The sequence below is a fragment of the Ammospiza caudacuta genome, chromosome 10, assembly GCF_027887145.1.
Source record: "Ammospiza caudacuta isolate bAmmCau1 chromosome 10, bAmmCau1.pri, whole genome shotgun sequence".
Classification (NCBI taxonomy): domain Eukaryota; kingdom Metazoa; phylum Chordata; class Aves; order Passeriformes; family Passerellidae; genus Ammospiza; species Ammospiza caudacuta.
In genome coordinates, this window is record NC_080602.1 from 25,454,681 (window position 1) to 25,478,774 (window position 24,094).

General features: G+C 47.2%; 1 protein-coding gene across 1 annotated transcript in view; it reads right to left on the reverse strand.

Annotated features, from left to right (window-relative positions):
• The window catches only part of CHSY1 (chondroitin sulfate synthase 1), a 73,515-nt gene that overhangs the window by 2,823 nt on the left and 46,598 nt on the right, over window positions 1-24,094 (reverse strand). The gene's annotated exons all lie outside the window — the stretch shown is intronic.

The window sequence follows — 24,094 nt, forward strand, 5'->3', positions numbered from 1 at the left end:
AGCTCATTTCTTCACAACAACACACCATCACCAGGAAAATAACACCGTGAAGTGTTCACTACAAAACTCTCATTATTCATTTGTTTCCCATTGTTTTCATATAAATAATAAAGAAGAATAAAAAGGGATGCCATGTACATACTAAGCAAATCTGACAACACCTTTTCCATTACACCCAAATGCCATTTAAGCATTAAAAATCCAGGTTTAGGCATTAAAAATGCAGGTTGCTGAATGTTTTAGTCAAGATGCCAAATATCCTACCTTGAGAGTGCTGCAATGCAAAGCTACAGGTGTAATTTTAAAATGTCAATGGACAGTAAAGTGCACCTGAGATTCCTAGAGTTCCAGAGTCAGGTAATACAGAGTGCACACGTACACCATAATAAAAACATCCTTAACGTGGCATTTGCTATTTCAAAACAGGAAGAGAGTGAGCTGAGATTAGATTCACAGCTCTCAGAAAAGCAGACCAACCAGCTTTACAGTCCTCAGCAGCTCAGGCAGTAGCTGATATCGTGAAAGGCAAACCAGGACGACAATGTGGAAAATAAACTGAAAATAAAACCTTGAGACCAAAGGTATATATCAGCTTAGATAATGGAAATTTAAAAAGACCACAGGCAGATTCTGTGTCACAGCACAAATGTCATCAACCTGCCAGAGCTGACACAGCACCCTCATTCAATATGGGATCCAATCTCTGTTACTGGCAGTGGAATCTGCCACAGGAAACACGGCAATAAAGCTTGTGTAAAAGGTCAGCAAAGAGCCAAACTCAAAAAAAGAACCAGGGAGAAGGTCTCAAATATGATGGCAATCAAACAGAGCACTAAAAAGGAAATCACAAGCACAGAAACCTTCCTTTTACCAGCTGCTCAGAGCCAGCACAAGTCCTGTTTTATTAGGCCTTCGGTTGCATTTTTCCCATTATTGTGGACAGACACTGAAGCTACGGGATAAACTTACACCTGGATTTAATTGCTCTATCTCAACAAGCTGGCTGTGTGCATGCTGAAACCTGACATTGGGCGGATCATTGCCGACAGCACGGAGCAGGCTGAGCCCACTGGGAGCAGGGACTGAACGTGAGCAAACGTGAGTAAATCACTGCAAAGGAGCGAGGGAGGAAGGGACTGCAGCAGGACTGGCAAAGAAAGGACGCGTATTTCGTGGGTCACCAGCAGGCTCCCACCCCCTTCTCCTCCAGGTTCACCTTCCTCCCGCTCTCCCCAAGTGATCCCTGCTGCGTGCACGCTGTCTGGGAGCAATCCAGGCCAGAGATGGATGGATGTGCACAGGACGCAGCCAAAGGAGAACATCTTGGCCATGGCCCTTGGCAGCCTCAGATGAGCTGCCTGTCGAGATGGATAATGTCCCTGTGGAAGGCGTGCAGGATTGAACAGAGTGCTACGGGCAGAGGTTAGCGGGGCTTATCCCACGTCCAGCACAGTTATCCAAACTGAATGAACCTCATGCTCTCCCAAGAAACACGGTTTTTCCACTCACCCTAAAGACTATTCTTCATTTGTATCCCTGTATTGTTTCCTCTACTAATAAAGCTTTATTTTTTTGGTCACTTTGAATCTGGCTGTGGCTGTGAAGGGCTCTAGGAGACCTTAAATCACACCCACCTAGGGTCAGTCCCATGAGCACCATTTATTGCAGTGGAGAGCTCTCACAGGAAGAACAGGATCAGTCCAACACTGCAGGACCCACTTATGCTACTGACAACACTGATCCATCCTCTAACACTAGGCACATGTAAAACTACAAGTATTAAATGCATATGGTAACCAATTTCACTGACACTTTAACACCAACTATAGACAGGCTTTTCCAGGAGTCCTGTGACATCTGATAAAAATTCTTAAATCACATCATTGGGCCGCCATTATTTAAAAGAAAATTGACAACAGGATTTAATTTCAAGTCTTGTTTTGAATTTATAAGACAACAAAATCAAGACCATGCAGCCTGAATGCATTTACTCCAAAATTGCTACCTAGGGCATTCTGAAGAGGAAACCATGACAAGCAGAAAGGCTTTCAGATTACACAACAAAGTTTTAATAGAATACTGATGGGTAGGAAAATGTTATGAAACATCCCAATGGAAGTAAAGATAGGAACCCCTAGCAAATGGCACAAATTAAAATTAAGAAGCATATTTTAAAGCTCTGGTTTGCCACTCAGGAGTAACCTCTTAGGTAGACCGGTTACCTTCTAATACTCCTTCCTGCCCCTTCCCAGAACTAGCTTGCTTTGAAAACTGAAAATAAAACCTATCTCCGCAAGCCTTTAGTGGGGCTCAAACACAAAGCAATTTACAACTGAAACATCAATTAACATGCACCTTGCTCCAGCCAAGGGGTGACAACTGCCCGAGCCCTGCGCTCCAGCCAACCCTGCCGTGCAGCTAATGAGGAGCACCACAGTAGCCAGCTTTTATATAATCCCATTTTTCAGGAGAATGCCTTGCAAGGCTGGTTCCATGTTTTCCCTGTGAAGCCTCCCCCTGTCCTGCTGCAGTGTCCCCCTGTCCCTGGCACTCAGCAGGCTGTGCCAGGATCCCGCAGCTCCGATCCCCGATGGGGAGCCAAGGTGCACCCCACACCAGCAGGAAACACAAACAAGGGGGCTGGAAGGGGTTAACAACTCCCTACTGAGAGTACAAGGAGTTACAAACCATTTCTTCAGTGACACCAAGCCTGCACACAAAGCCAAGTGGCCAGTGGCCAGCAGAGCAGTTTAACCCTTCTCGGGCCGAGGCGAGGGCAGACACTGGACCCAGGGCCACAGAAGGGCTGTGAGGTCCCAGGGCTTTGTCCCAGAAACCAGCCCCACATGGATTCTGTTTGCTCACCACACCTACACACTTGAAGGAAATGAGCAGTTCATTTGACAGCTCCACCAACACTGATTTGCCCAAATCATTAAGGCTCCCCAGCACTGGGTTCCATCACAAGGGCAATGCCCACCTATCACCAATCATTGCTAGTATAATTTATGATCATATTTGGGTCCAAACCATTGTGCTAAATATCACCAATTAGCACACACTGGCTTTTGACTCCACGCAACACTGGACAGCCATAAGGAAGATACAAAATCACAATTAATCTTGTGTACATTACCAATAGGTGGGTGGAAGAAGGCCATAGAGAAGGGAATACCTGTGATTTATTTGCTCCTCCCAGTCCCTAAACACACAGAGGGAGTGACACAAGCCCAGGACATGCACGTCCCCCACACACATTATGTGCCAAATCCCCCACGCCTGTTACCAGTCTTGAGAGTTGAACTCTTGCAAACTCTTCTTCTAGTGAAACAGGTTTCTCTATGATTCTTTTTTTAAAAAAAGAACCTTTCATGGATATTAATTTTGCAATGATTATATTCTAAGCATGCTTTATTCTAGCGCAGAGCACTGAGAGCATAGGGATACAAAGAAGAGCTACTCTTTATTGACCACTATTTACTCTAGACCTGTTGAAGCCTTAAAAACCCTAATGTTCCCCAAACCATTAGAGACTGAATGTTTAAACTGTGGTACAGCTGTTGTGGGCACTGCTGGCTCATGTCCAAAAGACCAACTGAAAGGAGAGAGTGTTATGTTCTTCGTTTTAAATGAAGAAGTCTTTTGCAGGCCAAAAAAAAGTGTACTGGAGAAAATGGACTTTAAAAATAAGACCAGTTTATGCAGAAACTGGCCTGCAGCCACGGATCAGCCCCCGAGGGCTTTCTCTCACAGCTCCAGATTGTGCTACCAGAGCCCAGAAAACACAGCCCCACAGCCTCAGGAACAGCAGCCATGGGTAAGACATGTTCTGTGGCAGGCTTCGAAATGCCCAAGGTGGGTTTCAATACAAAGCCCAGCTAATTGAAAGCCCAATGACGGTTAATGTCACCTCTGTCAGGAGGGGATGAGGGTGAGGGTCCCAGTGTGGAGCTGCAGGAGCAGTGCAGGTGCTGGGACAGCCCCACAGCCAAACCCAGGCAGGATGCTCAGGTCCATCTCCTCCTCACAAAGCTGGTGGCAAGGGGGCAGCTCCTGCTCAAATGAAATTAAAGTCCTTCTGCTACCACATCCCAAGGAACTGCACTAGCACCATTTTGCACTGATTAACCACAACACATCTCCAGTTTTCTGGTTTATACATCACCAATACAGCTCAACTGATGATAAATTTTGCCAAGGGAAAGGAGCAGCAGGGTTTGTGACTTCCCTCTGCTGGAGGGGAAGACTGTAGGGACCTCCTGGATACAACTCTGTGCATTCAGGGTTCTCTCTGTTTAAATCCTGATGCTTTACATCCCACAGCTAAGCTCTGACATGACTGAAGCCACTCCTCAGCCAGAGTTATTATGGTGGAGACAAACATGGGGAAGTAATGGATAAACACTCACTTCCAGTGAACTTGGCCACTCGTTCATGGCTTTAAGCTCCCCAGTTGCCACTACAGGAAAGGATGCAGGAAATGCCACTGGGTGCTGGGAGATCAGACTTTCCTCTCAGCTGGCAAGTGAAGCCCTGAGCTCTGGAGCACAATTAAATGATGTGATTCTTCAAACAAGTCACTTCTCACACAAACTTCATCATGTACTGCTGGTTCACGTTTGCTTTGTTTCATAAAGAGAGGCAAGAAAATCATCCTGAGCAGTGAGCACTCAAAATTTCCATGGCTGGGGCAGCAGAGGCAGATCCAGCTGTGGCCTCTGGGTGCAGTAAGCCCAGGCATGCTCTGAAGCAAGAAGTTTATTCTGCACAACACAAATGCCTCTTCTTATATGATCCTAAGCGGAACAGTGCTGATCTCACTCGAGAGCCCTGCAGTGCCTCCTGCTCTCCTCTCCTCTCCAAAGTATTCCAGAAAGGAAGCCAAGAACTCAGGCAAGTTTCAAGCACAGCAAACTCAAGGTCATTGAATTCCCAAGGAATCTGTGAATTAGGAGAGTTACTGCTGGGGTTCAAGCTTTTGTGAACCATACCAAGTAGCTGTTTAATTAAACAAGTGTTTTTATTCCAATCCTTTCTTGTTTAAGCAAGTAGAAGAGCTTAAAAATTACTTATTCATTTAGTTTCTCAAACCAAGCAGCCTTTAAAGTATTTCCAGCTTGGCAAGGGAAAGAAGAAAACCTGCAAAAATGAATGGGTCTTCAAAACTGGCATTGAGTACCTCACCTCTGACCCTGAGCTCCACAATCTCATTACCCAAAACCTACACGTGGGAGCAGTCCAAGGCTCTTGGGAACTGAGATCCTCCAGCCAGGAGGCAGAGAGCTTCCCTCCTCCTGGCCCTGCACTAAACTGAGCTTCATCCCCTGGTCTAAATGAGGATACAGAAACCAGATAAAGCAGAATGTGCCAGTGAGTGTAAACCTTAGGAGAGCTGGATGTGATTTGGAGGTTTTCGTCCAAAAGGTTCTGATTTGACAGAAACAAAAACAAGTAAAATACCACTAAACATTAACAAATGTTCTACACTAGAGCTATTGAAGAAGCAGAACATGGTAGGTGCAAATGACTAATTGTCATTGGGATTGCCTGAGAAAGTGTAATCAAAAGTTGCCTCTAACATAATTTCCAAATTATGAGTGCTGGTGCAAAGTGCTGCTCCTCACAAGGCTCGCCCTTGCTCAAGTCAAGGCTCTGACCCATGGGGCAAATGATTCAGCTCTCCCTCTGTCCCACATCCAAACAAAACCAGGGATACAGTGACTCCCTGCTGGTTGCTCATTTAAAGGCCAGACCCAGGGATGATGCCAGATTTTACTTGCCCGCTGAATCTGCTGCATCTCAGCATTTCTTTTCCTTGTTGTCAACTCCACACTTTTACTCCGCAGCACAGGCAGAGCACAAGAAAACTTGTTTTTCATTATGCATTTCAACAGGCCCGTGAAAACCAGAGCCACAGCCCTGGAAGTCTGTATCTGCTCTTTCTCATGCAAAGTGTTAAGATTCCAGAGGAGCAGCACATGACCCTTGAAGGGGAGTTTCTTGGAGATGATGAGCAGAAAGCTCCTGACACCCTGGCCAATATATTCTGGATGCTAAAAACAGACTTAGAGGGACGCAGCCTCCCCTGAACACAGCCTACAGAAGAGAGGACCTCTTCTGGACTGCTGTGTGATTTTCCACCATGTGTTTTCAAGAAGCAGTAATGTAATCATTTAGAAATACTTTTGTTCATGGAATTCAAAGATTCCTATTTGGGAGCTGCTTTCCACATCCAGTGGTTTCGTAGGAGCTGCGAGCCGCGATGGATGAGGAGCCTTTTTGGTCCACCTGGCAAGGCTACCAAAAGCTGCTGCTTAAAGGGGAGTGGAAAAGAAACCCTGGAGAAATTTCAGCTGCAGCCAGGCAGCTCAGCTCCTGCAGGATGGTTCAGGACCCTCCAGGCCAGAGCAGGCACAGGGGGACAATGTCACACAGCAGCACTGAAGGACAGGGCTGAGGCACTCAGCACAAAGCTCTGAATCTCTCTTGAGCCTTCGCAGGAGATTACTGTGAATTTAATTAGGCAAAGATTCAGCCTCACAATAGCTGCAGTTCTTCCCTGCATGTAAAAAGGTGGGGGTGTATTTTAAAAAACAGATTCATTTGCAAGACATTCATCACTTCCAGCTTAAGCAGAACCATTTAGGATGAGGAGAGCCACAGCCCCTTTTTCATGGCAACAGACCAGGCTTGCTGTTTCTGATCCCTTGAGAAGATTTGCGTCAGGAATGCACCTTTTGGAAAGGGCCAGGAAGGAAGCTGGGAATGCTGAATTAAATCCCCAAGACAAGGCCAGCTGCTCAGCTGCCTGTGTCAAAGCTGCTGCCCTCAGAGCTGCAGTGCCAGAACAGCCTCAAAGAGAGAGAGCATCTTCCATAACTTCATTTATAAACCCATCTGCATCATGCTAACAACTGATGGTAAAAGCACTTCTCTGCCAGCCACATCAGTATCAGCTGATGAAAACGCACAGAAAACTGGGAATATATTTCTAATTTCTAATTCCTCTGCTGGTGAACCCTCCTCCCAGATGCCACAACAGCCCCTCCATGGATGCTGCTGTGCCTCTGCCAGGGGAGCAGCTGGAATAAGGGATGTTATTCAGGAGGAACTCTTGAAACCTCAGCCCCTTCCAAATTGCTGATGGCCTGTCCCTAGGAGGTGGCAGCTGCACACCACTTGAAGCTGGTGGGTTATCTGAAACACAGAACCAGCCAGCACTGAAGTAACACTCAGGGCTCTCTCTGTCCTCTTGGTCCTGCTGGACCAACGAGGCTCTGCCTGTGTCTCACTGGTGTCACCTGGCTGGCAACAGCACAAAGGACAAGGTGATGGTGAATCACTGTGCATGGCACAGCCACCTCTCCTGCAGGCCTGGATTTCAGTGAGTGCTCCAACGGTGCTCTCCAGCTGCTTTTTCCAGGGTCATGCTGAGATATCCGTGGTTGGTGATGCTGAAGGCTGCTCTGCTCTGAGCTGGCAGCACGAGGCTGTGCTGGGCTTGCTGCTCAGGTCTGCAGTCAGCAGTAATCAGTCACAGCAATCACAGAATATTCTGAGCTGGAAGGGACCCAGAGGGATCACTGAGTCCAACTCCTAAGTGAATGGCCCATACTGGGATGAAACCCACGACCTTGGTGTTATTAGCACCATGCCCAACCGGTGAGCTCATCTCAGTACACCCCTCCCTGGCATCCAGCAATGAGCAGGAGCTCAAATTAAGCTGGATTTAAAAGAAATCTCCTTTTACTCCTGTTGGAAGAAAAGCAGAACGAGCTATGGAGTTCCCTACAAACCTCCCACAGAACCAGTGTCCAGTGCAGACACAACATTTGTGGCACAGGCAGAGAGGGATCCACTCCTCTTTCACCCTCCTGCGAGCTCAGAGCCGCTCTTCATCTTTAATCTGGTTTTTCAGCCAGAGCCACCATCCACCATTGCTGGAGCTGGTTTGAAGACTGCCTACAAGGGCCTGGACTCAATCACCAGCTTGTTTCACACGGGGAGCAGCACAGGGTGACAGCTTCCAGGGCTCACCAAAGCTGCTCAGCATTGTTCTCAAGTGTCTATATGAAACGCGTGCATTTTTTTTTTTTTTTTCCCCCTCCCAAAGAATTGTTCAGCAATTGCTCCAAGGAGGGGAGGAAAATAAAGTCACAAACGCTTGTTTTATGTGGAGAAGCCACATGTTTCAGCCAGCCCACGAGGATCCACAGCTGAGCCCTGGCCTGGGGAGAGCAGAGCTTTAGGAGGCTGTGGTGGTAGCGAGCAGTAACGCAGCTGCTGCAGGAAGAATTTCCACAGCGAGATGGTGATTGCACAAGGGTTCCTCAACGCTTGTACCATTACCACACACGACTTACAGCCTTCCTGCTCTTCTGGGCTGAGTTTAAAAACAAAATCTGCCCTTTGTCTCGTCGCTGGAAAACACATGTACATCATCCAGCGGAGACGTGGCACTGCCAAAACCATTCCATGACAAGGTCCCTGCCTCAAACAGCTCTGCCATCTAAAATAACTGCAACACACAGCAGCTGGGTTAGAAAAGATACAGCTCCTTGATCAATAAGGGATCAACAGGCGAGGTTTGCCCATTCAGAGGGCTGATAAATCTCTCAAGAATTTGTCTTTCATGCCCTGTAACCCAAAAGCACCATAAATTGTGCATTAATAGCTCTAACTACAAAGGTCACCTATTTTTATTGCTTGCTTTGCTGAGGCACAAGGGATAATATATTTTAAATAAGTCACCTTTTAGGAGAAAGCAGTGACTTACTAATTACTCATTTGGATAGGGTTGGCAGGGTGGGCGCAGATTCAACACCCTGGGAAGAAAAATGGTGAGAGAAGGGAAAGGGGGTGAGAGAAGGGAAAAAGGTAATGAAAGAAGGGAAAAGCACATGCACAGGTCTGGGACCAACCCATTCCTCTGCAGCTCAGAACAAGAAGGAAGGCAACATCTTTCTAGGCAGCCACAGTTTTTTATTGTCCTCCTGTCAGTGGAACAACTTTCTCATGATTAAAACGAGCTGTCAGGCAGACTGGCATTTCCCTCCTGGCCGTGTCCAAGGCAGCCCGTTCGTTCAAATATGGTTAAAGATTTCACACAGTGTTGCTGGCTAACTGTATATGGTCTGAGGTTTTCTGGAAGTTTGCTGTCTGGCACAGCTTGGACAAGGAACAAGCAGCATTACTCTGCAGCACTCTGTAACCAAGTGCCTCTTGCATTACACACAGTCTGTCAGAGCCAGGCCTTCACCTCCACAGGGGTGTTTAGGCCTTGCTGATGTTCACCATCCATCATCCAGCTCTGACAAAAAGAATATTCAACTGCTCCCTTTGTAATGCTCTAAATTAAAACAGGAGATGTGGATGCTGATAAATGCAATTATGCTGAATGTAAATGCATTAGAAATGGAAAGGAAAAAAAACACTGTCTCAAATACTCACACAGCTTGGGGAAGGATTTGCTAATCACACAACACAAGGGAATTCTCTTTTGAATATTAGCCACACACACAAAGAGTTTTTAGGACTTTCTAAGGTCTTCTTTGCTTGCAGCCGGGAGTACACTTTGTTCTGCTGGCTGCAGCCAAGCTGCCACAGGCTCCAAACCCTGTGCCCATTGCCTGCAGCCACCATGGCTTGGTCCCTGCATCCCTCCAGCTGCCAGCCTGCAGCCTACGAGCCTCAGCTTGCACCCAGCTGCTGCTTCCTTCCCTCTCCCTTAGCCACTGCAGCCTCTCTGCATTTGGAAACCAAGCAGCTTGGAGGAATTTGTCATTTTCTTCATTAGTGACTTTCCCTGACATTTTTCCCCTCACCTGGGCAATGGGAGATCTCCTGGGTGGGTTTGCCTGTTGGGTCAAGGTTCTGCTGCTTCGAGCAACCTCACGTGTGCTCCACAGAGAGAGGCAGGGAGGGAGGAAAAGCCATTGCTGAGAATGCAGAAGGAGCTTTAGCGAACAGATGGAGAAGGCCAGTGGAGTTTGCATCCTCCTTCAGCAGACAGCAATGCCTTGTCTCCTTATGACCCATTTTTAGTTGCTGATCGAGGACATTTCAGGGATTTGACTCATGAATAGCAAATTACTTGTGCTGGCTTTGCCAAAAAGCCCTCTCCTTGCTGCAGGAAGCCTGGGCTGCTTTGAAGTAGCTCCTGAACCAAGACAATTTACAGCCTGACAGCCTAAAGCTGCCCTGGAACGGGCCTGGTGTCCTGGGGGGGCTGTAAATCACCTTGGCTCAGAGGCAGCAGGGCAGGTCCTGCATGGGGACTGTGTTCCTCTGCTGGGCCACAAAGGCACGGCCACCAGGGAGCCAGAGCCCTTCAATGGGGCTTTCAGAGGGACACACAGCCCTGCTTTCTGCCCTTCCCTCAGAGCTGCTCCGAGATATCCCTGCAGCATCTGAACTGCAGGTTGTTCCCCAGCTCAGTGCGGTTTTGAGCTGAGCTAATCCGGGCTCTGATGAGCAAATAGGCGCTCCCAAGTCCTGGCCAAGAGCAGGCCTGGAAACCTCCACCAAGAGCCAGCTTTGGGAACAGGCTCAGCTGGTGGCAGAGGGACCCAGGGCTGACTCAGCCTGGGGGCTGCACCTCCTGTCAGAAACCAAAGGGGCACTGACACATTATTTGAGTCCTGAAATAGCAGCAGTGCTCAGCACAGCTCATGTGGCAGGGCCCAGAGGCACCCCCAGAGCCCTGGTGGGAGGACAGCTCTCACTCTGCTCAAGGACATCTGTCAGGGCCCTCCTCCAGAGCCACAAGCTCAGCTGGGATGCCCAATCCAGCAGTGCTTTTCTCTAAAGCCCACAGAAAGAGCTCTGCATGGATTCTCACCCCCATTTCATGTTTTGCCCATCCCCATTGGGGTTTTCCCATCCCAGAGCCAGGGAATGTCATGCAGGCTGCGGGACCGTGCTCTTCATCAAGCCCTGCCTCGTCTTGATGTCAATGCCAAAGTCAAATATAATCCACCCACCCAAACCAGATGTTAGAAACCTGTCTGTCTCTCTTCAGCTGTCCTCTGAGGTCTGGCCTCCTGTCAAATGCCTGAGGCTAGAGTTTTCTTTCTTATTTTTAAGGCAATGATAATATGTTCAAAGGCTCTTTCTTCTGTTTGGAGAGAGCAAATCTACACCTGGCCCAGAAGTGCTTCAATACACACCAGCAACTAACAAATCTCTGCCTCTGAGAGAAGTTCGGCCACTTGACTTTCAAAATAGTTGTTTCCTCCCTTCACAGAAACTTTAACAGCTAATTCAGCAGTGCCACAGGAACAGAGCCGACAAATCGAGTCAAAACTGTTCAGTGTGCCACCTTTTTGTCAAGCAAACTGTCAGAAGAGAATTTTTATTCTCCCCTCTGGAATGACATTTATTTCTACAGATCTTTAAGCCAGAAAATACAGAGATGATCTCCTGGACATTTGTTTTCCATGGAAACAGTGCATTGCTGGATATTTCTTACAGATGAAAACGGAGGGGAGCAAAGACAGAGGGAGAGCAGAAGGGAGAAGGACAGATCAGACCAGAAGGCAGCTATGAGAAGCACCATTGTGCTGTCTCATAGTACTTCTGAAGCAAGAACCTCCTTTTGGGTACTTTATGTCCTAAAAAAACCCCAACACGTAGCAGGAGTCTGTGTTGTGCAAGGATGAGAGATGGAAAGCATTATGCTGACCTTAAAATGTAGCTCAGGGCCCTGGTGCATCCCAGACTGTTTGGTATTAGCATTATCCAGAAAAGCAGCATTGCAGGATATTGGAGAAATCTATATCCGGATATTAAAACTAGCACTGGGTAAACTGTGAGGAGTGACTATCACAATATGGTCAGACCACAAGCTTAGCAAAGCCTAGGAAATAAAGCACTGTGACTAATTTGAAGCACATTAAAAGAAATCACATACAAACCCCACTAAATCCATCAACTCCCAAGAACACTTCTTTGCCTCGTTCAGAAGGGGAGAGGACACAAACACATGAGATTTACACAACATTTGTACTGCTCACTGCTTTATGCTCATTTCCAAGCAAAGTACTGCCTGTTCTTGAGGACTGGGATTTCACACTTGGAGGATTTCTAAGAAAGAGGTTTTATGGCTGGGACTGAAGCGACGTGGCCAGGACATGAGGACCCAGCAGAGTGCTGACCACAGCAGGCACTGTCCCCTGGCAGCAGGGATGAGTGCCCAGGTTCTGGAGCCCACCAGCAGAGAAACAGCACCATCTCAGCAGATGTACAATGTTATTTGCAATGAGTCAAGAATTCTGTCAAAGAAAACCTCCCTCCCCCTGGAAGTCCAGCCTCCTGGGCTCCCTGCATGTTGGATTTCTCCTGTGGCATTGCCCTCCTGTCCACCCTGCAGGGGACAGAAACCACCCAACCCATGAAACGTCAGCCTCTCTGTTCTGTCAAAAGGCTCAAGTAAAGGGAAAGCAAAACAACCCCACAGCATCAAAAAACCCACATCAAAACCCAACCCTACCCACAACATCCTTCTCATCTTCATCCCTCAGAAAACTCACACTGGTACTGAGCCTGGAACTGTCTTGAAAGGACATTTATCTGCTCTGGGCCTGCTTTGTGCTCCACAGGAGAGCAGCTGGACAGGGCCCAGGTGGCTCAAGGCCACGAGAAGTGTGTGGGTACAAGAGCTGATGGCTCACTCAAGGTGGCAGCAGGAGCTGAGCATCCTGCACAGACACCGTGTCAGATAGGATGTGGTGCAATAAATGCCAGCCTGGAAATTTCCTTACAGGATAAGAGAAATACTGGAGACTGGAAAAGAGCAGATGACAGCAAGAGGTTGTAGCTTATGAGAGCAGTTGAGACCACTGCTAATAATTTGTGCTCTGAATGCTGCAGAATGCCAGGAGCAGTGAAAATTGTGAATCATGATACAGGTTTGTAAGAGATTCACTAACTCATGCCACTACTGAATGATATCAAATCCAAATGTCAAATCCACTCCAAACCCACGGGTGACTTAGCCAACTCTAGATTTGGTTTCTTTCTTCATTTCCAAGTTACAGAAACCATTACCCTGACATAATGGTTTAGGTTTTAATAGCATGAATCTTTTGGCCATAACCATGAAGGAAAAAACAAAACAATAATAAATCTGTAAGCCTCAGTGGCTAGCAAAAGAATGTAATCTTGATTCTCTTGCCCACTAAATAATTATGCTTACATCATGCTAAAATAAAAGTCTATGTTCTGCTTTCTGTTATTAAAAATACAAGGAAGAGATCAAACTGTCCATATATATGGAATTATAAAACCAAGCCATATATCACCCAGACCAAAGTATGTAATCACGACATAACAAATGGAGTTTAATACTCAGCGGAAACCACAGCTCTGGAAGGCATTTAAAGGAATATTTCCATTTTCCTAGGTACTATATCAGGTTCTTGGCCAGACATTTTTGATTGCACTGTACTAAAAATACAGTCCTAGTTTCAGAAGACAAAAATTTTCGAAGCATGACGAAATGTGAAAGGTAATTGCAATGCACCACTGAGCTATTTTATTACGTTATCTAACATCTTTAAAGAGTAGATTAGCTCACAGTGCAAACATTCTGGTTTCCCTGATGTTTGAGTCCTGGCAGCAACACAAGCAGCAGGAAGAGCCGTGCCTGAAGACAGGAGAGTGGTGCTAGTGAGCTTCTGGAGCAGCTTTCCTCAGCAGAACAGGCAGGGCTTTCCATCCAAGAACGTTGTGGAAGAGCTGCAGCCCCTTTGCTGAGGCACTCTGGGAAGAGGCTGGAGAGGTCTGTGATCTCCTGCCAAGCCCTCCTCAGCAAAACTGAAACAGCCAAAGGTTTATCAGCACCAACTGCGTCTTACTGCTGACACAGACCAGGGGGGAGCTGATCTGAGAAGCTGCTGGAGCCCACAGCCCCACCGAGCACTGGGCAGTGGGCAAGAGCTGCCTCCCCTCAGCTGCCTTCATTTAACCCTAACTTCCATTAACCCTAACTTTCTACCTTCATTTAACCCCAACTTCCTACCTTCCTTTAACCCTAACTTCTTCTTACCTTCATTTAACCCCAACTTCCTACCTTCATTCAACCCTAACTTCTTCTTACCTTCATTTAACCCCAACTTCCTCCCTTCCCAGAAGGAACAGCACAGTGCTAATGTGATAATACCTTAAGAACTAAGGCTGCCCCAAATCAGAGATGCTCAGCTCTTAGGAAAAGGACACAAGCCTGGTGAGAAACAGCAGATGTGGAGAGAGCAGAAGGGACTCGCTACACCTGCAACAAATAACTCACTGCAGTGGATGAGATTTGTGCTCCACAGATCCCTGTTTACCTAGGAAATCCATATTTACAATGGCTGTGGTTATGTGTTCCTTCTACTCCCTTTGCCCTCCCACCAGTTACAACCAGGAGCAGGGGGAGCCTCCTCCAGCTGCTCCATCATTCCCAGAGATTTTCCCCTTCCTCTTCACTCTCTGGCTGGTTTGTCCAAGAAACAGCTCTGGTTTTAGAAAAAGCAGTGAGAAAGAAAATCACTAGCCAAACTTCTGCTTCCTTCGTGCAGCCAGGCTCACAAACTAACTGCTCCCCTCATCAAGCAAAGGTTAAACCTCCAGAAAACCAACATGCAGGTGGGTCCAGCATGGCATGGGATGCAGGGAATAAGCAAATGTGTCTCAAGAGGGCAAAATGGAGGAGAAATATTTAGATCCCTACTCAAAAGCAGACAGTAGCTGTATGCTGCCATCACCCAGTACATGACATTGCAGTTTATTGCCCCATAAAACTCAGTTTTAAGCTCAGTTTGCATCCTGAAGGCTGTTTGCAAGCAGCAATTTAAATGTAGGTTTTCAAATACGATGTTACAAAACTGAAGACCCATTTTAGACAAGATTGAATTAATTGTATTTTGAATGTTGTTTTTTCTAAAACATGTACAGCCTGCCATAAAAACCAGTGAGAGAAACTCCAGCCAGAATACGAGGTGTCAATGGTCAAGCATATCCTCATTAGAGGGTGGCCAAGTGATATTTATTTAAAGTGTTACGCACTATGAATTAAACATTTATTTTGTGTCACCCAGTAAAATATCTGAACCTCATTTTGGCAGCTGTGCAAATTCTACCTCGACTGCATTGATGACTGACTGTACTTCTTTTGACTTTCATGCAGTCTCTCTTCTCGTTTTAAGAGAAAAACCTGAAAATCAAGAATGCCAAAAATGCAAACATTGGTGTATCAGCCCATGGCATGCAAAAGGAGGAGGAAAGCAGATCACCACTCACGACACCGCCTCTATTAAGGCTGCAGATGGAATTACAGCATGATAATTAAAGTTCTGGAAGACTTGGCAACCTTATCCTGTAAGAGTGACTCTCCTAAAAGATCTGGGAACATGGACTTTGTGTTCCTGGATCGATGGCTTGAACAGGGAACATATCAAACATCATTTGGAGATCTGACTATCAGTTCCTTCCCCCACTAAGGAGAGAAAGAGCCTCACAGGTTTTGGCTTAGAAACCCCTCAGAGATCCTCCTGCCCAAGGTGGCTAAAGCTAGAGATGACACTCCACCAGAAACCCATGTCAGCCTGCTATTAATGCTCACCCAGTCTGAAAAGTGTTTTGGCACGGTTTTAACAGGATTGCAGGATTTATTCCATTTGAAATGCTCTCTGGAGCACAGGGCAGAGCAATCCTGCTGTGTGCCACTGTTCCATTCACTCAACAGCAGAAATGTGCCACTTTTTCTCCCTCAGAACAGAGAGCAGAACCAGCCTCTGCTATGCAGGGCACAGAAGTGGCAGATGGCAAAATAGTCAGTACAAAAACACTAACAAGAACTGAAACAGGATCTGTCGACACCTACTTCCACTGGGCAAAGCACATTCAAAAATCACATTCTACAGATCAACATTTACTCCAGTGCCTGGCACAGAAAAAAGTGGTCACTACATGTACTGGCCACTGGAGGGTTTATGATAGATAAAGCAGGAGTAACAAGGTAGGAAAGGAAAGGCACTTACAAAGAAAGTCCAAATTTGACCACTAGGCATGGGATAGTAGGCATGGGCTACTATCTGACAATATGGAAATGGACTTCCATATTAATTCAAAGGTGTAAGAAGATCCCAAGCTGAAAACAAGGACACGACACTATCAAAGTGGCTGAACAATTATATTTTAAATAAAGTTTCTGGAAGCTGTTGCACAGAGCATCCCACTTGCTTTACATGTGACCGACCACCCTGTCTGGACCAGAACCCCTAAATTATCCATACAGCTCATTACTTTACACAACTGTCTTTATCTTTCTCCACTTGTCCCTACCACTCCTATATTAATGAACTTTTATTTCAGAGCTTCAGAAGATTCCACCAGGATCAGGGAAGGTTTGGTGTTAAATGTAGTTCTGGTAGCAAAGATACGAGTGGAGAAGGTCAGGGGACATGGGGGGGCTTTGCTCTGAGAAGCTGCTCAGCATCTCCCACCAGACCAAGTCCCAAGTAGGATATAGACATTTTTCAGAGGTCTGGCTAGTTATCCATGGTGAAGGTCACTGTAGGTCACCAGAGCTGGTGTCAGGAACAATTCCTATGCCAGGGCAGATGGGAGACTAAATCCTTCCCCAGAGCCTCTCCTGCTGCAGTGTGGGATATGCTTCTCTCTTAGGACCACTTAAGCATCTCTCCCCTAATCAATCATCTGTCTTTGGAGACAACCAGGAATTAACCTCATCCCTCCAGAGCAAAATTGGATTAGGCTGAAATCCCTCAGTTACCACGGGCACACCTGGAGAAACTGAGCAGCCTGTGAAGCACCCGAGATCAAACCAGCAAAGCCCAGGGGGACACCAGCGAGTGCTCTACAGGCTACAGCTCCAAACACAATCTCTGCCTGCTTCTCCAATCCCTCATGCTCCAGTTTGGGGCAGGAACAGCAGCCTCAGAGCCGGATCTGCAGCGCTGCTGCCTCTGCCAACAGCAGCATCCAAATCCCCACTGGGAACAGCCGGGGCTCGGGCACTGCCATGGGCTGCACCTCATGGAAAATCCACTGCCAAGCCTGTGCTGAGCCAGCCCCACACCCTGCCAGGAACGGGCTGAGAGCAGCCCCAGCCTCCCCATCAACGTGGAGCTGCAGGCACACAAGAATCCTCCTGGCACCGGCCGGGCCTGCTGCACATTTTATGCTGCCTTGGTAATGACACTGCTCTGGAGCAATACAAGCCCCAGCCCTGGAGGAGAAGAACTGGAGAGCAGGAAGTCCAAGTTAAGCTGTGGGCACAAAAAGTGACTAGGGATTAAGCAGCGTTGTGCTTTGCTTAGACTATTACCCTGGGTGGAGCACAGCAGCTGGGCCAGACATCCCTGAAAGGCACTTTGCAGGACAGCTGGATCCTCTGAGTTTTGAGTTGGATTCCAAAAAACTCCTGCTTTGAGTCTAAAAGAGCAGCAGAGAGGGAATGCTGACTCAGAAATTTAGCTTTTCCCCCATGCCCCACCACATCCCAGCAGTGCTAGAAAGGTGCTACCTTCCCACACCCACAGCAAGAGGATAAGGAACAGTGAGAAAACGTATCAGTGCAATGCACCAAAGCTCAGCAAATTGTCTTTAAAACGCAGCCTGACTTGTGTCCAGAGGAAACCAGTGCTCTGTACCAGTTTTCTCCCCTGTCAGAAGAGCTGCCAGGAGCACACGAGGCCTCAGCTGTGTGAGAAGTGGGGAAGCTCAGCAGACAGCAGGATGAGCCTCCCCAAATGAGAAGCAGCAGGTTCAGAACCAGGGGGAAGGGGAGGGAAGGGATGAGAGAAGGAAGCAGATTACTGGCTCTGGCCATACTCATTATATAGAAAGGACATGAAAGGCTTTACTTAAAGTGCCAACGTCAGTTCAATGTATTTATAAGGATTCAAACAAGTCCCACCGGGCAGAACAGCCCGAAGGAGCTTTGTGTTTGTGTAATTTAATGGCTCTTTGTTCACTCAAGTCAAAAAGCAGCTCTGGATTTGGGAGAGTCCCTGGCCAGGCCCAGCTCCCAGGACTAAAAGAGAGTGCACTGAACTCTGGTGGGGCAGCCTGAATTAAAGGGCTGTTGTAAAATAAATCCTCTGATAAGAGCAATTAATGTTATCCTAATTGTGTCATTTCCCATACTCACCACTGTTTCTGCTGGCTGCCACGAAGGCAACTCCTCCTCCTGGGAGAAACTGCAGGCGAGGTGGGGACTTTAAAAATACACTTTTGCCAATTTCTTTTCAATCCAGCACACTGAATACAAGATATAAAAAACCACTCAGCAGCCTTTTGTTCTGGGCTGTATTTTTATTACTGGCAAACCCATTAAGCTTGAGGTTTTTCTTATTTTATCTTTGCTTTCAGTTTTTTGGGGTGGTTTTTTTTTTCTTTTTTGGTAATCAAAATGGCAATAGTTTATTATATGCTCTGAGGTTTCCTGCACACAAAATGAAAAAAAGGCTGTGCTACTATTCCTGTCTCTAATTCATCCCTTTTGCTTGCTCTGCTGTGGGCAGGACTTCAAATCATAACCAGCAATTTTGTCTGCCTCCTACTTACCAAAAATTACTGCTGCACCCACTGGTGATTCACAGACACACACATTTGGTACCAGGACATCCATCTGAACCAGCAGATGCCTGGCAGCCCTATCTTTTGGTCATGAAAACATGAGAGCAAACCAGCCTAAAAGGTCTCCCTGATAAACCAGTGGAAAACACACATGTGCTTTCAAAGGGGTTTTGGGCTGATTAGTTGGAATAATATTTTCAAGCCGAGAGGATGATACTGGAGCATTATACATCCTTGAGATATGTTATCTGAAATGTACCATTCTTTGTCAAAATGGATGTCTACAAAGGCTATAGCTGGTTATTCCTAAGAAGGACAAGGAAAGGGAGAGAATCCTCTCCTGCATCAGTGGATTTCAACAGAACTGCAGCTCCAGGCAGCCAGGACATCCTTCAGCCTGTCTGGAAGATCACCCTCCATAAGGCAGGGCTCAGCATCCCCCTCAAGCACACAGAAGTGCTGCCCAACACCAAGAGCTGCATCTCCACCTTCCGCACGGTACCCACAGAAGAACACGCTCATTTGCATCCCCAGAACAATAGAGAAATTAATGAAGATGACTGCAATTCATAGAGCCTTGTGTCTGCAGCAATGGAAAGGTCAAACAAATTAAGGCTCTGAATTCTGGGCAGAGATTTCAAGCTGGCTCTCTAACATTCGCAACACGAGGGAATAATTAGAAAACATCCATCAGCTCCATTTCCGTTCACAAGCCCGTTGCTGTGAACATGGTGATGAGCTGTCCTCTGCAGAGCTAGATCTGCTCTCAGATTATGGTCAATTACTTCTCCTCAAGTATTTCAACTCCCGAACACAAACTTCACTTCCTCCAGCTCCCAGATCTCAGAGCAGCCGACCACACACAACACCCCTGGCAGGAGGAGCTCCCAAAGAGCTGAGCCCCTGCAGGGACCCACTGCAGCTCCCAGGGACACCAAGGACAGGAAATGGTCCCTGAATTTAAAAAAGTATCTCTAGGTACTACAAAAACCACAGAAAAGATCACAGGAGCTCCACGCTGAACACACAAAGCCCACACCACCTCCCTCCCTGTAGCTGTGAAGTCTCATTCAAAGGCTCTGTCTCCTTTACAACGAAGGATCCTGCTGAGCCCAGAGGATGTTCTGGGATTGGGGGACAGGAGAAATGCAGTTGAAAAAGCACATTTTGTGTGAGCTGTTCCATGGGAGAGCTTGCACACCCAAACACTTCACTCCCTGCAGAGCTGGCACAAACTTATTTTTAACAGACTAAACCAACCTGCCCCCCCTGGGATGCAGACAGCTGCTCAGAAGAGATCTGCTGGTTTGGCTCTGCCTTCCCAACTCACACAGCTGAGGAGAAGAATGCCAGCTTCTGGAAATCTGGGTAGGGATCCATAAACCTGTGCAATGTCTCCAGCTACATTGTGAGGAAGGTGACAGGAAAGATTCGATGCAGGAGCCTCAGCAACACAACTGAAAGGGGACAAAATCCCTTGCCAGACATCCTGGTGTGCTGCTTTGGGCTGGGACAGAGTCAGCTTTCTTCATAGTAGCTGGTATGGGGCTGTTGTGGATCAGTGTTGATAACACAGGGGTGCTGCAGCTATTGAGAAGTGAGTCAGGGACCGCTCTGCTCCTCATCCCACCAGCAAAGGGGCTGGGGGGCACAGGGAGCTGGGAGGGGACACAGCTGTGACAGCTGACCTCAACCGACCCAGGGGATATTCCAGACCATATGGACTCATGCTGAGCCTGCAGAGCTGGGGGAAGAAGGAGGGGATGCAATGGCATTGTTTCTCAATTCACTGTTTGGCATGATGGAGCCCAGCTTTCCTGGGCATGGCCGAACACCTGCCTGCAATGGGAAGTGGGGAATGCATCCTTTGGTTTGCTTTGTGTGCATTTGTGGCTTTTGCTTTACCTACTGAACTGCCTTTGTCTCAACCCTCAAGTTTTCCCACTTTTACTCTTCTGATGCTCCCTCCACCCCACCAGTGAGCCAGGGCTGTGTGGGGCTGGGGCTAAACCACAACACCTGGCAAGGAGAAAAGACATGATCTGAAGAGCTGGTTTAATATCAAAGTCTCCTGTGACCCAGGAGAGCTCCCAGAAAGAAACCAAGGGGGAAGAATGAGGCAGAGCTCTCAGGAAGGATTTTCCCCCTGTGCTGCTGCAGGCAGTGACAGGACAGGCACTGCTCACCCCTCAGCCCAGCTCTGCTTTCTGTGGGGTCTCTGTGTCCAACAGGAGCCCACACTCAACCAGCACCTCCAGTGAAGCCCCTTCATTCCCCCATGTGGGCAGCCTGGTCCAGGGCAAGGTGTCCCTGCCCGTGGCTGCAGGGTTGGAACTGCACGGTCATTACAGTCCCCTCCAACCCTCCCACCCCACATTCCGGGTACTAAACCTGCTTCCCACCTCCTGACAGAGATCAGCAGCACTGAGCAGCACACAGTGGATCCAGGATTCCCAAGAATGGTCACTTCCACTCTGCATCATCTCTGGTCACCCCTAAGCCCACTTCACTCCCTGCCTGGCCCAGGAAAGCTCACAGCTGATGCACATTTTTTGTTGCAGCATGGCTGCCAAGGCCAATATTAGTATCTGGCCATAATCCCTCACAACCCTGTGGAGATGTCTGGGAGATCAGCATGTTGCAGCAACAAGGTTTAGGGGTTAATAGGTGCTCCATTAGAAGCTTGCCCTTGGAAGCTTTAAAACATGTTTTTTCTCAAGCACTATGACGACATCCCCACCATGTCATGCCCTTTCCATGCTATCCATCTGAGCAGCCAGCTGCAGCACTGCCCTTGTCCCACTTTCCCAGCTTGCATTTGTGTCTCTTTTCCTCCAGTTTTTCTTTTTAATTTAATTTAAAATGTTGGTAAGTGCTGGGTTAGCTGAAGCTCCATTACCTACAAGTGGCACCGAAAGGAAAAAACCCCAGACTTTTCTGGTTTTGGAAATAAAAATGCTTTGGCTGCCAAAGAAAAGAAAGAGTTACACCCATGTAAAGCTTTCACTTAGGGAGAATTAATACAGCCAACTGTTTTTGGATGGACTGCTGGCTAACTACAGTATAAAAAACAAAAAAAGAAATGAGCAAAAAGAGTCCCAAGCCCTGTCCTCTCCCATTAGACTCACTCCAGCCCCAGCTTCTCCTGGGTTCCTGTTCAGAGGGAAATCCTCCATCACCTCTGTCTAGACTACTCACCTGAGTGATTTGTACTGGAAGAAGTGCAGAGATGCAGCTTCCAGGACCACAAACCTCTCAAGGCACACATGCTAGAACACACATACAAGCTCTATTTTACACACTTGCAATGGTTTATATACATGTCTCTACCATCATTGTGACATTCCCTGCTATGTTACTGCCTCACTGACCACCAACTCAAACATTTCCATCCTCAAAATGCTCCACAAAACGCCCCTTTAAAACAGAAGCTGCATGTGCAATCCCTAGCATGACTTATTCTGCATACTATAGGATTCTGGCTTGATTCCTGTCACCTCCCACAGAGCCAGTTAAGCTAAAGATCTGTCCAGAAGGACACGTAATCTTAAATGGAACACTGCTGAACACACAGCCATCCTGCCACAGCTGAGCTCCCAGCCTGGGTAATTAGAGATTTTATTCCTCTATTGTCCAACTGCTGACTTCATTACAGACTCTGTGAAATTCTCTCATTAAATTCCCTGATACTCATTAGCAATAATTAAGCAGGGCTGGTGCAGGAGGCAGAATGAAGAGGTTAAGGAGAAGGGAGTGACTTTTCTTTTCTGCTTTTCCAAGTCCAGTGCTAGTGGCTGATTTAATCACTCACTTCACAAGCCCTGCAGCACTGACATCCCTCAGCCCAGCACTGCAGAGGCTCTCACTGCTGCTCTCACATCCTTCTGGGCTTTCTGCTGCCTGGCTGCTCCCCAGAAACACAGCAAAGGGATTTTAACAGGAACTACATCAGCCACTCAACCCTTTCTTCTGGACAAAGTGATAAGATCAAGAGGATTCTCTGCATGGACATAACTCTCTCCAGCAGCATGAGCTGATGGAAACACATTAAAATGCACCATGTGCAATTAAAAGCATGCTGACTTGAATTTTTCCACTTAGAAATGAAAAATTCAGCTCCTCAGTACGTATCCTCCCCTTCCTCCCTGATTTGCAAGTTTCAAATTCTGAATAATCACTATTCTGAATAATTTGCCCACAGGCACAACCCTGAGAAGACTCCTCACAAACTAGGACATCTCAACCCTATTCAAAATTCCCAAGTGCTGCTCCAACTTGCTTATCAAATGTCTGATTGTGGAGACAATCAGTCTGTGCACTGGTGGCTCAAATATCCCACACTCTTGCTCAATTTTGTCCTGGGATTTTTTTTTCTAATTTTTTTTTCTGGTTTCCTCTTAAAAAAAATTAAAAAAAAAAAAAAAGAGCCAGCAGCTGTTCCAGCAGACAGCTCCCGGATTTCCCTGGATGTGCGTCAGTGGGATGATGCTGCTCCTCAATCTGGCGGCCATCCTCCAGACAGAGGGAAGGAAGACCGTGGTCATATCTGAGCTACTGAAAATCTTGGACATCATCAGCAAAGTAAGCCAGGCAGACACAGCTTTCCATGCTTGCACTTTCTAAAAATGAATCATAAAAAGCCACGACAGTGGATAGGACAGTTTAAGCCAACCAGTCAAAAATAAGCCAAAGCAGAACAGCACTGCCAACGTTGCTCCACTGTGTCATTTCACATTCAGGAAGGTCTTACAAGCATTTGCAGAGCCTTAAATTAAGCCATCAGCACCAGACTGGACAGCATGTGGACATTCACCACCACGGCTCAGTGAAGCAGCGTGGCGAGCCTCCAAGCTCCGCCTTCCTACAGTCAAAGTTCCTCTCAATAGAGCATTTTCAAGCACAACCTCACCTTTAATTAATGCAAGATGTACACTAACTCTGCATCCTCTTACCTCCCCAGAAATATTCAGTTTAAAGTCAGCTTGTTGGTTTTATACTGGAAACCCAAGACACGGCCAGGAGTCCAAGATGACACGGCCAGGGCCACAGCAAGTGAGAGAAATGCTACAAAAGAGATTTACACATCTTTGCTGGAAAATCTCAAGAGAAGCAGTATCTGTTCTGGGCCCACTGCTTCCCACAGAGTATGACAAAATCACACTGAGTCAATGTAAATTTGTCATATCCTGTGAGGGAAATTTACCCCACCAGCCAAAGGGGAGAAGGAGCTGTCAGTCTGTCTTAACGAGGTGCAGCTGATCCCTGAAAGCAGCCAGAGCCCAGATATCTTGACATCAGCTGATAAACCCTAAATGAAACTATTTTGCCTCAGGCAATATTGTGACAGGGCAAAACCACATCCTTAGCAGACACCTTCTTGACCACGTGCATTGCTGTGTGCTGAGAAACGTCCATGGGAGTCACCCTAAAAACCCGACACACACAGGAGACTCTGCCCAGTAGCAGCACAGAGGGCCAAACTCAGTATCACCCATGAGGCAGGAATCCTTGC